We start from the raw sequence: 17,442 nt of genomic DNA, 5'->3' as shown, positions 1-17,442 counted from the left end.
CAAATGAGAGTGTGTATGAAGAAAGGAGTACAAATCTTCATTTAATACATGCTTTGGATTTATAATTACAGTGCACTCCATTTCTAAGAATCACATCCCTCTTATAAGTGGTTGATTCTTAAAAGCGGCCCGATATGATTAAAAAATTAGCAAAAGGGTGCCTATCTGCTGCTTCAGATAAGTTCTTCACTGTGCGACGTAACTCTTGACCACTGAATCCGATGTCTCTGAGAAACCGGGTTGTGGAGTGTGCCACAAATCCTCGACAACCCACCTCCACTGGGTAAACCCGGACTCTCCATCCTCGCTGTTCCACTTCCTAGTTGAGCATACCGAAGTTTCTTCCTCTCATATGCCTCATCCACAGCATTCTCCCATGGCACTCTACCAGATGAACAAGGCGTGCTGATCCAGACTACACGACAATGTCTGGTCGAAGGTTATTGGTGGCAACCTCAGGTGGAATAATAAGCCATTGACCAACATCTGCCAGCATTTTCCAGTTTCTAGCAGCTTCCAGTTGTCCTGGGCGATGCTTGGTTTTAACACCTTTTCTTGGTGGTTGCTCTCCTGGGCGGAGGAATGTTGTCTTTTGTGTGTAATGTTCTGATGGAACTGGTGGCAACTTATTGGTCATGTTACGCTTGTCTTCCAATGCTAAGGCCAAACATCGCAGCACCTGGTCATAGCGCCAAGTAAACCGTCCTTGGCTAAGAGCCACCTTACATCCTGTCAAAATGTGCCTTAATGTTGCAGGTGATGAACACAAAGGACATGAGGGATCCTCACCCACCCAGAGGTTTAGGTTCTGTAGTGATGGGAGAACATCATATGTTGATCCATAGGTCTTGTCAGCTGATTTTGTTCCACACTCTCCCATCTCATCCATTCTCCCTGCTTGGCCTGGGAAATGGCCTTTACGCACCTCATCCTCTCCTCCTGCTTTTGCACTTTGTTGACTACCAGCTTCCTCAGTTGAGCTGGGGTTGCCTTAAACCATGTAGGAAGAGCTGAACTGAGACCATGGCCTCCTCTTCCATGCTGAACTTGCCCCGTAATATCACCAATTCGAAGGGCAGCCTTTGCATCTTCCACGGCTTTCTTTGTCGCCCACTTTCTTCCAGTTTTCAACACAGGTGCTGCCTCCCTTATGCATTTGTTGCTTGACTCTGCTAATGTAATTTCCAGTCGGACCTTGGCACACTTAAACTCCTCAGTTAGAGCAGAGACTGGTAGCTGCAGTATTTCTTTACCATAAAGTCCCACTCTGCTGAGGCAGTGTGGAACTCCAACCATTTCCTGATGTATGAACTGATTAAAGCTTCCAGCTTCTCTACTGTTGTCAAAGAAACCTTGTGCACAGTCAGTGGCCACAGCAGCCTTGGCAGTAGACCAAACTGAAAGCACCAGAGTTTTAGTTTGCCTGGTAGAGCGCAGCTGTCTATGCTCTTCAACCCTTCCACTGCTTGTTGTCTAACTTCTCCCACACAAACTGTGTCCTTTAGATCCCCGTCATACCATCTCCCAAGACTTTTCACTGGCTTCTCAGACACTGTTGGTATTGCCTCACCATTAATGTATAACCTTTTATCTACTACTTTACCTTTAATTATAGAGATGCTCCTTGATTTAGTGGGCTTGAATTGCATTCATGCCCATTCAATGTTATTGGTTAATTTGCCCAATAACCGATTAGTGCAGGCTACTGTTGTAGTCTTGGTTGTCATGTCATCCATGTATGCTCGAATTGGTGGTATTCGCATTCCAGAAGCCAAGCGCTCTCCTCCCACTACCCATTTTGATGCCCTAATAATTACTTCCATTGCCATGGTAAAAGCCAGTGGAGAAATGGTGCATCCTGCCATTATTCCAACTTCTAGGCATTGCCATGTAGTGCTGAATTGTGAAGTTGAAAAACTAAATTGCAAATCTCCAAAGTAGGCTTTCACTAAATTTGTTATTGTCATCGGTACATTGAAAAAATCAAATGCTGCCCAAAGAAGTTCATGTAGCACTGAACCATATGCAATAGCCAAATCCAGGAATGTCACATGGAGATCCTTCCTCTCCTTTTTAGCTGATTGAATTTGTTGCCAGATCACACTGATGTGTTCTAAGCATCCTGGGAAACCTGGAATGCCCGCTTTTTATACTGAAGTAGTTCTTTAATAGGTAAGTTGACAATCTCTGAGCAATAATGCTTGCCTTCTATGTTTAATAGGGAAATAGGGCAAAACTGACTGATGCTTATAGAATCTTTTCATTTTGGTATAAAGACTCCACCTGCTCAGCGCCATGCTCTTGGTACAAATTGTTTTTCCCATGCCAAGTATACTTGAGAAGCGATCGACTCGTGAGGGTGCCTAGTTTAACTGCTGTGCGGTGTTACGTGTAATGGCCTTTGAATTAAAATGACATTACAGTACAGTATTTTACTGTCTTATATCTGCATACCTGCCAATTCTTGAAAATACCAAATCAGGATATATACTGTGTATATATATATATACTTTATTTTTGTGCGCAGCGGCAGATGCAGAATTAAGATATATACATACCTTTTTTTTTTAGTTTTTTTTTTTAGTTTTTTTTTTTCTGTTTCCCCTGTAAAGCAAGCGAGAGACGGGATAATCATGCCCTAAATCGGGAGTCTGCTTGGCAGGTATGTATCTGTTCTCAAAACACCCCATCCTAAGCACAAACACCGAAATAAATGCTGGAGAAAAAACAATTGTACCCCATTGGAAATACATAAAAAATATGAATACCCACAAAAATATAGCTGTTGGGACGAAGCAAGTCATTAGTAGGCATCCCTATCGGTATGGTGTGTGGTTATATCATTGTTGAAACACTGCTAAAACATGAAGGGGTTTATTTTTCTGCGCATGCGCCAGAGTACGCGACGGTGCTGAGGAAATGCAATTTTTCATAATAATGACGTACTTTGCCAATGTTGCCGTTTTCTTCAAGAGAGCGTGGCAGAATTTAAATTTGAAAATCTGCCAAAATCAGCGAAATATGACACAGCTCCATTGCCACAATAGAGTTTTGTCTCCTGAGCTCATCTCTCTTGGCACGCAGTGTGATTGAAGTACAGGCGGATTTGAGTAGCTTGTTACAACCTCCGTGTCTCAGCGGAGAACTACCCACACCATTAAGCAATCTTAACTTACACTTGCATGTAAAAAGACAATTGTCTGACCAGCGTTATCATCGCCTCCTTCAGAAGTAACCGCACATTTGATAGGTAAGTACAACTACTATTTCTGTTTGAAAGTGCTTTCCCCATATGAAAACCATCAAGGTTTGGGCTACGGCACACATAATTACTCAGTTCAACTGCAAATACTGTATCTTAAAAAGCCAAGGGACCCGAAGCTATAGCTATAATCTTAGATTTAGGGATCAGTTCAATTCACGGAAATTTGACTTTACAAAAGTTGAACTGATTTTCGAGGGTAGGTATCTGCAATTTTCTTTTACTTTCTGATTTCTAAAAAGCAGTCGCATTTGTAGAAGAGGTGTTTTTGGAACTACCAACACATTGTACAGCTTTCCTGAGCGAGTATGTAAGAAAATAAAATTGTTGTCAAACTAATTTCAAAGATATTTAATATATGCACAGGTAAAGTCACCACAGTGAGATTTAAAAAAAAAAAATATATATATATATATATATATATATATATATATATATATATATATATATATATATATGGTATATTATTATCATCATCATCATCATCATCATCATCATCATCATCATTATTATTATTATTGTTACTGTTTCCTGTTTTTCTATATTTCCATAAGACTAAAGACTGTTCAGTAAGCCTGACTGCAGCATTCAGTGAGAATATCTGATCTAGAACTAGAGGGAGTTTTGCATGCAAGCTTTTGTTTTGCCTCCTGATTAAAGCCAGATATTGGTCCATGGAATTGGTCCATAAAGTTTATGGAATTGGTCCATGAAGTTCACGTTATTGTACTCTATCACTTTGTTGATAATGCATCATTTAAATGGAGGATTTTAATATGAGTTCCTTTATATTTACAGTATATTTGGAACCTCTTCTTGAGGCCCTGGAACTTGCCAACTCCCAAAACTACTGAATCAGCTGCAGATTCTTATTGACTTATTGTAATGTGTAGCAAAGATTCTAAGATATACAGTAGTAGATAACAAAAGTGACACAAAAAGTACTAACCATAATGAGCTTTCATGTGCCATGGGATTCAATGATTCAACAAATAGGGGGACGGGGGACGGGGACGGGGGACGGGGGGGAGATGGGGGGGGACGGGGGACGGGGGGACGGGAGCACATTCACCGAGATTACCTGTAAAAATGCTTTCAATCACTCCAAAAGTGTTATTGGTTTTTGTGCTGTCTACAAAGACTACCAGTAATGCTTTTTGTGCAATGTCTTTGAAAAGCAACTTAAAATCCTTTGACCTGTGGTAAGTGTTCACATTGTTTGTGATTGATACAATAAAACGACTGACAAATGTATTGTTTCTTTCTGGGGAACATTCGTTTGGTATTTGTTTAAATTGTTTTGTAATTAAACTTTTCTGGCTCCTTGCTTCACTGTAAGCGTGTGTGTTGTGAAGCTACTCATCCATTGTCCAATACAAAGTTAACTGTGTTCCAAAAATGTATCTCTAACTATTTTTCTTTAGGCGTAATTCCTGAAATGACGTGATGATGATTACATCTATGGCCAAAAGTTTATGTGACATAAAAAAAAAAACTATATGAACATAATTTAGATATTTTATTTAACATCATGTAATCAATTAAACTACAAAATGATACTGCAAAAGTCTACCACAAGCCAAAATAGTAATCTGTATTTCATGTTCAAAAAACAAAAATAAATTAAGTTTTTCAGTAAATGGAAAACTACAAAGCGGTATGTAATTCAATATGTTAACATAATATTATTCAGTAGGTTTCACATACATGTCAACCCCTAAGTGTTCACTCCAGTGAGACCCCTGCTGAAAAACCTTGGGATTGATGAAAAACCTTTTAGTGGAGACGAAATACAAAAAAAGAAAAGAAAGAAATAGTCTGGGTACACCACACACTAAAAAATGACATTTAACAGTGAATGTTTATATGTGATCTGGTTTAACATGTAAATCATTAAAAAAAAATACATCTACACATATTTCTTTGTAAATACTGGGAATTTGTATATGTTTAATATACTTTTTTTTTATTGATTTTCAGTTTTAATAAAATCTTCAGTTAGTGTGTGAATGTGATTTAGTTTGTAAATAGTTTCTGATTCACTTAACTAGAGCCATGAAAACGCTCACCAGCTCTTAATTTAATATTTATGGTTTGTAAAAATCCTGACACTGTATGAGGTACCCTGGCGCTAGAATCTAACACCCTAGCACCAAATCTGCACCCCTGATTAAATCACTGCGCACAGACTTCAGGGTTGTTAATTTGCTAGCTGCTCTGGAAGTAATTGTACCTGAAGCTGCTCTGTGTGCACATGCTGACTCACGACACATCTAAAAGTATTAAGTATGGGGCCATGTCGGATTGTGCAAGATGGGCCGAACGGCCACCTCTCGTTTATAAACTTTCTTATGTTCTTATTTTGAGATGTGTTTTGACTAAAAAATACATCTCGCTTACAATACCGAAAGTTCACGTCGATGAATAAATGAATAATAGTGTAAATAAACACACAATGAATAAGTGTAAGGAAACACACAATGAATAATAGTGTAAGGAAACACACAATGAATAATAGTGTAAGGAAACACAATGAATAAGTGTAAGGAAACACACAATGAATAATAGTGTAAGGAAACATACAATGAATAAGTGTAGGGAAACACACAATGAATAATAGTGTAAGGAAACGCACAATGAATAATAGTGTAAGGAAACACACAATGAATAATAGTGTAAGGAAACACACAATGAATAATGGTGTAAGGAAACACACAATGAATAATAGTGTAAGGAAACACACAATGAATAATAGTGTAAGGAAACACACAATGAATAAGTGTAATGAAACACACAATGAATAATAGTGTAAGGAAACACAAAATGAATAAGTGTAAGGAAACACACAATGAATAATAGTGTAAGGAAACACAATTAATAAGTGTAAGGAAACACACAATGAATAATAGTGTAAGGAAACATACAATGAATAAGTGTAGGGAAACACACAATGAATAATAGTGTAAGGAAACACACAATGAATAAGTGTAAGGAAACACACAATGAATAATAGTGTAAGGAAACACAAAATGAATAATAGTGTAAGGAAACACACAATGAATAATAGTGTAAGGAAACACACAATGAATAATAGTGTAAGGAAACACAAAATGAATAAGTGTAAGGAAACACACAATGAATAATAGTGTAAGGAAACACACAATGAATAATAGTGTAAGGAAACACACAATGAATAATAGTGTAAGGAAACACAAAATGAATAAGTGTAAGGAAACACACAATGAATAATAGTGTAAGGAAACACACAATGAATAATAGTGTAAGGAAACACACAATGAATAATAGTGTAAGGAAACACAAAATGAATAATAGTGTAAGGAAACACACAATGAATAATAGTGTAAGTAAACACACAATGAATAATAGTGTAAGGAAACACACAATGAATAATAGTGTAAGGAAACACACAATGAATAATAGTGTAAGGAAACACAAAATGAATAATTGTGTAAGTAAACACACAATGAATAATAGTGTAAGTAAACACACAATGAATAATAGTGTAAGGAAACACACAATGAATAATAGTGTAAGGAAACACAAAATGAATAATAGTGTAAGGAAACACACAGACAAAACTAAATGAAAATCTGACGCATGTGCAGATCTCAAAATAAGGCATGGTGCAGAATTCGGCACGACCCGTCAACACTTTACAGACGGTCAATTGTGCCAAACGTAATGCAGCATGCAAATAGTGTTTGGCACCTAAATGCAAATCAATGGAATAAAATGATTAAATAATACTTTAGTGTGTGGTGTTTGCCTATGACACTGACAATGAGTGGTATGTCTGGAGTGTGTTGTATCTTCATATAAAATAAACTGGGTTACACTGTGCTTTATTTTAGCAGTATTAGCAATAACAAGTATGCCTCTGCAAGCTTTCCGTACGAGAATCTTCTTTTAAATCCCACAATATCACAGTATGGAAATTATTATGAATATTGTTTGTATGATAATATTGATATTGGTGCACATCACTAATAATAATAGCTCCTGAAAACTCAAAAGAATTCTGTCAATGATCTTCTGGTGTGTTAATGTTGAACACCCTGAGCACTTTGCTGTGAGACTGGTAATCATTTCAGAGGCGCCGCCAACTTGGGGGCCAATGGGACCTTAATGCAGGCAGTCCCCTTGTCGGGGGGAAGGGCGTGGCTTCATTATGGCCCACCCTGTTGACCTGGTATTGACAGATCAGTTCCTCTCTTCAGAGGGAGGTGGCTTCATCACGGTCCACCCTGTTGACCTGGTATTGACAGATCAGTTCCTCTCTTCAGAGGGAGGTGGCTTCATTTCGGTCCACCCTGTTGACCTGGTATTGACAGATCAGTTCCTCTCTTCAGAGGGAGGTGGCTTCATCACAGTCCACCCTGCTGACCTGGCATTGACAGATCAGTTCCTCTTTTCAGAGGGAGGTGGCTTCTACGCCTCCCTTTAACAGGCGGTACCAGCGGCCAAATTGTCCATAATCACCTCTCACAATACCCATACAAGTAGTTATGATCCCAACATTGAATGAAATGTTGATATTAATGTATTTAATCTGGCTCAGCTTCCACTTCAGGAAAGCAGGACCATAAGCAACCACGCTCTGAGAAGCAGATTACACGAGTCTGGATGGAGGGCAAGAATGATTGGTAGGGAGCACTTTTGCTGATTTTTTTTTCTCCCCATTTATCATAATGTGTGTGTCTTTCCCATATGATCTAACAAAGGATGGCTTTACATATCAGGTACTGCAGTTATTTTATTAGCTGTACGTGCTTAGCTAGCTCATGGAGTTGTCTTCATGGGCTGTTATGAGCTGGTCACATTCTGATTGGCATTCTATTGGAATGTTACAGCTTACCGGGACTTCTGGTCAAGTCTCCCATACTTTTTTCAATATTTGAATAATAAATTAATAAAATACCTTTTTCAGTTGAGAATGAGAAAGGAGGAAGAGAAATGTTCAAAAGTCCATCTGTATTTTGTAAAATCAGTGTTTTGCTACCTTTGAAAATAGTGTGTTTCCTTGATAAATATAAAAATAGGCGTTTTCATTTCCTAAACATGATTTAAATCATGTATTTTGCAAAGTAGCAAAACGCTAAATTACGCTAAAATTACATTTGAAATCCATCTTTTATATGACTTTGTAGTAGCCACAATACAGTATATTCCCTAAAATCTGAAATCAAACACAAACTAAAGAGTACAAGATTCTTCACTGTGTTTTTCCAACCAATGCGTATTCTGCAGAGTAAAAGGGCTTTCCCTTTGAAACATTGATTTGTATGTGTTGCAATGTTTTTGGCTGACTCTAATTAAATATATTCACTAGATGAAATTACATAAAAAAATTGTACTCGCTCAGAGGTGTTGGCTGTACCCTGCCGCCCCCACCTGACACATGGCAGCACTGTCACAGGTGCCGGCGCCCACCTGACACATGGCAGCACTGTCACAGGTGCCGGCGCCCACCTGACACATGGCAGCACTGCCACAGGTGCCGGCCCCCACCTGACACATGGCAGCACTGTCACAGGTGGTGGCTGTACCCTGCCGGCCCCCATCTGACACATGGCAGCACTGTCAATGGTGGTGGGAGGTAGATGTGCAACAACACTTCACATCCACACACTGGCTCGGCACTTTCCGCATGATAAGACCAATATTCGAGCGGCTGTGCCAATTGATTGGCCCCTGCATTGCTCCAAATCCAGCAAGTTACCTTTGTGAGACTGTAGACACACCGAAAAGGCAGGCCTTTGCATTGTACAAGCTCGCCAGCTGTTGTGAGTATAGTTATTGCTGCAAAATTTGACGTAAGCATTACAACTGTCCCCCCTTTCATCTACGTCCGGGACAACTTAGATAAGCAGATGAGGCACAGCAGATAACCCTCAGAAACTCAGGGACCAGACTGTGCACATTAGACAGTTTGACATCACATGAATGGCTAAGGATGGTTGCTAGGCATAGAAATACACTCGCTACAGTCGTCCATGTGAATGTAGAATAAAATGTTAATGCAAACAAAAAATAACCTTTGCTGAGCGAGGTAGTCATGTGAGTAACAAGTTGAATAAAATGGGTTTCCTTATCATTTTTTGGCCGATTTTGCTTTTGATCAAAGCTTGGATGGAAAAAAGGCTACAGATTGACTCAAGATGTTATCTCTTTCAGGCTAAACATTCAGTCATGAGATCCTGCTGTTTATTCCTCCTGCTTCTGTTGTGTGCAGCACCATTAGATGGCACCGAGTTAAACCTACATGTACTGGAAGAAATTGTGGGCACGTAAGTAAATACTTAGTAAGAAATAAAAGTCTTTGGGCCTCATTTACTAAGCAGCGGTAATTTGGCCAGAATTGCTGGAGGAAAATTGAGATGACTGGGCATGGTATTCCCCAAAGTGTCCTGCCCTATTTACTAACTAATTAGAAGTAAAAATACCTGTCAGAAAAATTCTAATTCGCATACAGATTGTGGGTGGCAGCAGCTCTGAAGTTGCGCACTGTATTTATTCTTTTGACAGCAGGTGAAGGAGCTTACTTACTGCTGGAGGAAGGGATACAAATATGAGACAGAGAGTGGTGTAAGAACTGTATAAATAGGTACCAGAATTTGGCATCAATTCAGTTGTTTGACACAATGTTACAAGATTCATTGAACAAAGAAGACTACGCAGCGATCTGATTCAAACATTCAAAATCCTAAAAGGTATAGACAATGTCAACCCAGGGGACTTCTTTGACCTGAAAAAGAAACAAGGACTAGGGGTCACAAATGGAGATTAGATAAAGGGGCATTCAGAACAGAAAATAGGAGGCACTTTTTTACACAGAGAATTGTGAGGGTCTGGAACCAGCTCCCCAGTAATGTTGTTGAAGCTGACACCCTGGGATCCTTCAAGACGCTGCTTGATGAGATTCTGGGATCAATAAGCTACTAACAACCAAACGAGCAAGACGGGCTGAATGGCCTCCTCTCATTTGTAAACTTTCTTATGTTCTTATGTTCTTATTGTTACAACGTCTGGGATGCTCTGTCTGGGACATATTCAGTTATTAATCTAATTAATACAAGAGACTACAAAATAGAGGCATTTTACAAAAAAACGAGATATCATACAATGCGGTATTGTTGGTGGTCATGGTATAATTATTTATACTTAAACCACTGTAGTTAATATAAATAAGCAAATCGATACTAGCTCTACCACCGCTACGCTCCCCTGCCTCCAGAGCCCGCTCCTTCTCCACCCTTGCTCCGCAGTGGTGGAATGACCTTCCTACAGATGTCAGGACTGCCCAGTCCCTGACCACATTCCGGCGCCTCCTTAAGACTCACCTCTTCAAAGAGCACCTGTAGAACTCCTCTGTTTGTATCCTGGGACACTATCACCCTTCATGTAAATGTGCTTTATTTTGCTCTTATCAGCCCCTATTTTACTGCATTTAATCCTGTACTTCAGAATACTGTAATCTGCCAAGTGTTTAACCTGTAGTACTTTGTATTTAATCACATCCTGATGTAACTATCACTATTTAATCATATCCTGATGTAACTATCACTATTACCTGCTGTATTATTGAATTGTGGTTTGTCAAACTTGTACTTTACTTGAACAAAAGTTATTGTATTTCTTGCTCTTATTGTATTACTTGTATTGTAACGCTTGAAATGTTTTTGCTTACGATTGTAAATCGCCCTGGATAAGGGCGTCTGCTAAGAAATAAATAATAATAATAATAATAATAATAAATATCAAACAGGACATGAGTGAAATTGCAGCCAACTTTTGAAAGATTCCAAAAAGTTTTTTTGGGGCATTTTACCAAAGTAAAACAGTAAAATTCACACTTTGCAATGAAAGACTGAGCTACATGAACAGCATAGGGACAGTGTTAAACCACCTACGATACAAGCATGTATCCATCTACCTGCAGAGAGAGGCCCAGCCACAAACCTCAGGCTCTGCTGACTGCGAGACTGAGACAGACCTGCTAACTTTGCACTTTGCGTATCCGCTACGCATTTTGAGTTGGTAATACGCAGGTACGCTTTTATCAGAGATGATACGCAATAATACGTAATCCATATTTCGAACATCGTCTATGATGTTGCCTGTAGTTAGAGAAAGTGTTGCATCTAAAGTCAGGGCCGGCCTTAGGGCAAGGCAAGCAAGATAGATTAACAAAGCAGGTTTTGAGTTTAGTTACGTGATAGAATAACCAATCAGCTTTTGAGTTTAGTTGACTATCCAACCTCAGTTTAAAAAAAAACAAAAGTGATTCTTTGTATATCACTGCCATTCTACTGTAGCCTATCAGGCTTTGTTGAGCTGACTCGCTTGTGTTTCAACTGCCAGTTTCGGACACACTAGAGGGAGTGTGAAGTACTGTGACTTGTGAGGAAATTATTTATAGTGTTCAGCTTGGTGACCAAAAACAAAATCCAAAACAGAGCCAGCCTGAGCACACACATGCTAAGTTCACTGATAATGCCCAAAGTCATGATGTCAGCGAAGCAGCAAGTGTGTCACACACAAACTTTTAGTGACACCTTGCTCAGGAAAGCCAAGTCAGCCACCTAAGCTAAACATTCAAGATCTGAAAGTGCAGTTTGACCTGCTGGATTCCTTTCTGTTCCAAACAACTCACTTTGTGGATAGCTATTACTTTTGTTGCTGACTCATTGACTATTTACAAGTTTTTTTTTCCTTTTTTGAAAGTGCTTTGTTTCTCTGTTTCAGAAGCTTATACATTTCAATGTGTTATGTTTTGACAGTAAATAAAATACAAACATACTACAAAAATGGCTATTTTCTGTACTTGAAATAATTTTAAGTTGGTGTACATTAAAAAGGTTTCATGTATACTAAGGTAAACAAAATTAAATTTAAACTGAAACAATCATAGCTAATCTAATTATTTTTTTTACTGAAAAATTCATACTCAAAACTCACCAGAGTGTAGCATTTAGCTGTTTTATACCCTAAAACAATCTAGGGGGAAGCCCCCCGGACAGAGTGCTACTCAAAAAAACAATGTCAAGGTTGGCAGGTCTGCTGAGGGTATGCCTTGCACGAGCAGTAGAAGTCCCGGCAAATCACAACGAACCAGTACAGCTTGCAATTTAAAAATAATAAAAAAAGTTTAAGTTTTAGTTAATGGCATTCAATGATTTAACATCTACTCTGTACTACATTATTTATAAGACTTCATGTACCAGGACCGGGAGGTATGTACCAGATTTAATATGATAGGTTACTTCATATAAACATGTATTTAGATTTTATAGTTGTCCAATGACAAAATCACATTCCCTTTCATACTCCCTATTACAGCACCTATCACACTCCCTGTCACACTATCTCACTCCCTGTCACACTTCCTGTCACACTATCACACTCCCTGTCACACTCCTTATTACAGTACCTATCTCACTCCCTGTCTCACTCCTTATTACACTCCCTGTCACACTCCCTATTACAGTACCTATCTCACTCTCTATCTCACTCCCTTTTACACATTCTGTCACATTCCTTATCACATTCCCTGTCACATGCCCCGTCACACTCCGTATTACTGTACCTATCTCACTCCCTGTCTCACTCCCTATTACACTCCCTGTCACACTCCCTATTACAGTACCTATCTCACTCTCTATCTCACTGCCTATTACACTCTCTGTCACATTCCTTATCACATTCCCTGTCACATGCCCCATCACACTCCGTATTACTGTACCTATCTCACTCCCTGTCACACTCCCTATTTCACTCCTTGTCACTTCCTGTCACACACTCTATCACACTCCCTGTCAGACTCCCTATTACAGTACCTATCTCACTCCCTGTCACACTCCCTATTACTGTACTGTGAACGTGTGGGTTGCAGTGCGTAGTGAAAGGGTGATGTAGGTGCTCCAGACAAACACAAAGTTCACGGTACAAGTTATTTTATTCTCCTTGACTAGTATTTAAATGATAAAACTGGCTCTACCCAGCAATGGGTATTGCCAGCGCCAAAACAAGGGGTTGCAGTCCCGAAATAATAATTCCAAAAACACAAACACAACACAAACACAGACACGTCTCCGGACAGTGCGTGCTCGGGTGCAGGTGCGGTGCTGGATACAGTGATGCCGGTTAAGTGCAGGTGCGGTGAAGTCCGGGTGAATCGCTGGCCTCCAGGCTGCAGCTCCCAGATCCGTCTAATCAGTCTGACAAAGACAAAACACACACGGTTGCAAAACAAACAAAACACTTAACTCTCCTTCAAAACAGTCCTCGTTTCCTCCCATCAACCACAACAAAGGAACTGATTATGGCGTCACGTCCCCCTAAAGTACCCTCAGCCCCGCCCCCTCCGATAGCTAGTTCAATCACGTCTCCTCCAATTCATGAATGAAACTTTGTTTACCGTACTAGGGCGGGGACTCCTGGTACCGTGACGCCATCCCTTTCCTGAATGGCCGGCTTCCAACTGTCCCCGGAATGAACTGCCGAAACATTCAGTACGGGGCACACAATTCCTGCTGTACAGTGCTCTCAAAGGTCGAGAGGGAGATTGTTGATTCAGATTCATTCGCTCTTTGTCACATGTACCTATCACACTCCCTGCCACACTCTATATTACAGTACCTATCACACTCCCTGTCACACTCTATATTACAGTACCTATCACACTCCCTGTCACACTCTATATTACAGTACCTATCACACTCCCTGTCACACTCTATATTACAGTACCTATCACACTCCCTGTCACACTCCCTATTACAGTACCTATCACACTCCCTGTCACACTCTCGATTACAGTACCTATCTCACTCCCTGTCACACTCCCTATTACAGTACCTATCTCACTCCCTGTCACACTCCCTATTACTGTACCTATCACACTCCCTGTCACACTCTCGATTACAGTACCTCTCTCACTCCCTATTACTGTACCTATCACACTCCCTATCATGCTCCCTATCACAATCTCTAATAAAGTACCTTTTTGCACCCCCACCCCCTCCAAAATAAACCCCCCCAAAAAAGTAGAAGAATGCCTTCTGGGACTGTGTAACAGTAGGGCAGGCAGTGGTTATTGCAGGGTAAACAAAGCGGACCATGAACATAAGAACATGAGAAAGAACATAAGAAAGTTTACAAACGAGCGGAAGCCATTCGGCCCATCTTGCTCGTTTGGTTCACCCACCACGAGCATTACTGCATGCACCCAGGACTGGTGACCATGTTAGTATTATTGTGGGGCAGATATATTTCAGTTTTTATTATTTGGGATTGCAACCCGTTGTTATTTACGCCACGCAGCACACATTGTTGTGTATTGCAGGGGTCTTATTATTTGGTCACCAGACCTGGATTATAACTCTGTCTGTTTTATCACACACAGCATCACTCCTGCATCTGTACCCACTTAACCACTTTGACACACTCCTCTAATCAGTGTGGCAGCAGGGTGGAGTAGTGGTCAGAGCTCTGGACTCTGGACTCTGGACCGGAGGGTCGTGGGTTCAATCCCAGGTGGGGGACACTGCTGCTGTACCCTTGAGCAAGGTACTTTACTTAGATTGCTCCAGTAAAAACCCAAATGTATAAATTGGTAATCATATGTAAAAATATTGTGATATCTTGTAAGTTGCCCTGGATAAGGGCATCTGCTCATAAATAAATAATAATAATAATCAGTACTTTCTGTTTTCTACCTGTTAACCACTCCCTAATCCATATACATGCATTTTCTTGAATCCCTACTGCGTTCAGTTTGAGAATTAATCTTTTATGCGGGACTTTGTCAAAAGCTTTCTGGAAATCTAAATAGACCATGTCGTATGCTTTGCAGTTATCCATTTTCAATGTTGCATCCTCAAAAAAGTCAAGTAGGTTAGTCAGACACGATCTCCCTTTCCTAAAACCATGCTGGCTGTCTCCCAGGATATTGTTACCATATAGGTAATTTTCCATTTTGGATCTTATTTTAGTTTAGATAAGTTTACATATAATAGAAGTCAGGCTTATTGGTCTGTAGTTACCTGGTTCGGTTTTGTTTCCCTTTTTGTGGATTGGTATTACGTTTGCTATTTTCCAGTCTGTCGGTACAACCCCTGTGTCAAGAGACTGTTGCATGATCTTGGTTAGCGGTTTGTAAATAACTTCTTTCATTTCTTTGAGTACTATTGGGAGGATCTCATCTGGCCCAGGTGATTTGTTTATTTTAAGAGCTCCTAGTCCCTTTAACACTTATTTAAAATTGGATAGGAACAGGTCGACATGTCGGGCATGTTGTCCGTGACCTCCTTTGTAAAAACCTGTGAAAAGTAATCATTTAATATATTTGCTATTTTTTTTTCTTCATCTATGATTTTGCCATTTGTGTCTCTTAGACATTTAACCTCCTCTTTGAATGTTCTCTTGCTGTTATAATATTGGAAAAATATTTTGGAATTGGTTTTAGCTCCCTTAGCAATATTGATTTCTATCTCTCTCTTGGCCTTTCTAACTTCCTTTTTGACTTGTGTTTGCAGTTCCAAGTACTCTTTCTGTGTACTTTGTTTTTGGTCCCTTTTAAACGCTCTGTAAAGTGCCTTTTTTTGCTGAATATTTTTTTTGATTGATCTATTAAACCATTTTGGCCATTTTGTTTTAGATTTAGATTTGTCTACTTTTGGGATGTAATTGTTTTGTGCCGCTAGTACGACATTTTTAATCGTGTTCAGTCTGTAATCAATAGAACTGTGCCAAACCGGCGTTTCAGCCCCAAACCTTTGGTATTCAGTGTCTTCATGCTGTCCAGCCCCTCTGCTCCTGTCACAAGCCAACATTCCGTTCTGTTAAGAAACTGCAGAGCCAGTGATCGCATTTATTATACTATCAAAATATTCAATAATGAAACATGGATTTCTTTTTTTTTACTAGGTTTGCCACTGCAGCAGGACTAAGACCTAGTGATCTTGAGTTGAAGCAGTTTGGATTCCTGATGGCTTTAACGCCACAGCAGTGTACCGGTGACAGTAGAGTGCGGTACAGGCCTTTCAATCAGAACACTGGTGTTCGTGTAACAGGAAGCCCTAACTTTTTTACAAATGTTCCAGATTTAAACTATATGGCTGTCTATCCTTACATAGGAAACGTGTGCTCCGAGAAGAAGATTTTTTTCTCACGGGATCAAAACTAGCCTAGCCCTGCTCAAAATTTTGCAAATAACGCAGACAAAATCCTGAGGGCTGGTGGGTGCGTGTTGTTTTTCACCACAAACACCCCCTGCCTGGAGAAGTGTTTCAGTGGCAAGCAGGACTGTGACATTGTCAGCCCATTACTCGCACAGCCATTCTCTAACTGGGGCAATTCCAATATCAATAGGCCCATTCACAAGTATTTCATTTACACCAAGGTGTTTGGAAGAGATAGTATGAATCTTGTTAGTATTAAAGAGGGCTTCACAAGGCTTGATAACAGCAATAGTGTAAATTGCATTCCTTGTGATGCCAATAATAATTTCTGCTTGTAAGTTTAAGCCAATGCTTCAAATTGCAATTTACCAAACAAGTAATAATGATTCCTTACATCATTACCAGTCTTTATTCTATAATAGCATGCAATACCTTTCTAGAAAACAGTCCTGTTTGTAATAACTCAAGGGCCTCTAAGCTTTATTTTGTCATTTTCCACTTGTACTTTCTTCACTGTAATTGTGATGCTTCACTACCCCAATCAGTAATAAAAAGTCTTTGATCGTGAAGTCCTTTGTTTTGGTGTTCATTGAATATGACTTGCAGGGCTTGAAATTAATGTATCCATCCACTGGCCAAATCTAAATCTGCCTAGGACCTGAAATAGATATGGCCACAACACCCTATCAAACTATCAAACAGTTTTTCAGCATCTAATGCTAATGCCATAGTTCCCGTCCTCAGGCCCTGCGCATGTGACATAATATTAAGGAGTCTACAGAATTAAATCCAATAATAATTACTGCCTGGTCTGGGTGTATAATCTCCCTGATAACCTCCTCCACTCTACTAGCTAAAATAGTGGTTAGTATCTTGAGATCTGTATTAAGGAGGGAAATCGGATATGCAGATAAATAGCAGGAGTTGAGTTGTGGTTTGCTGCAGCAGAGGGTACCTGAAGGAGAACGTCTATACATGCAA

The 17,442-nt window shown here is 39.7% G+C and overlaps 1 long non-coding RNA gene across 1 annotated transcript in view; it reads left to right on the top strand.

The window, feature by feature from the left end:
* Positions 1 to 16,986, top strand: part of LOC117971379 (uncharacterized) — a 50,360-nt gene extending 33,374 nt beyond the window's left edge. The window contains exons 5-8 of the long non-coding RNA XR_009308022.1: positions 2,613 to 3,250; positions 9,458 to 9,570; positions 14,685 to 14,848; positions 16,208 to 16,986. This is a non-coding gene — a long non-coding RNA (uncharacterized LOC117971379). The remainder of the gene's footprint in view (positions 1 to 2,612; positions 3,251 to 9,457; positions 9,571 to 14,684; positions 14,849 to 16,207) is intronic.
* Positions 16,987 to 17,442: the final 456 nt, after the last annotated feature.

The sequence above is a fragment of the Acipenser ruthenus genome, chromosome 21 (assembly GCF_902713425.1).
Source record: "Acipenser ruthenus chromosome 21, fAciRut3.2 maternal haplotype, whole genome shotgun sequence".
In the NCBI taxonomy this organism is placed as follows: Eukaryota; Metazoa; Chordata; class Actinopteri; order Acipenseriformes; family Acipenseridae; genus Acipenser; species Acipenser ruthenus.
Note: the sequence above shows the minus strand (reverse complement) of the source record. Positions and strands in the feature narration are given on the sequence as shown.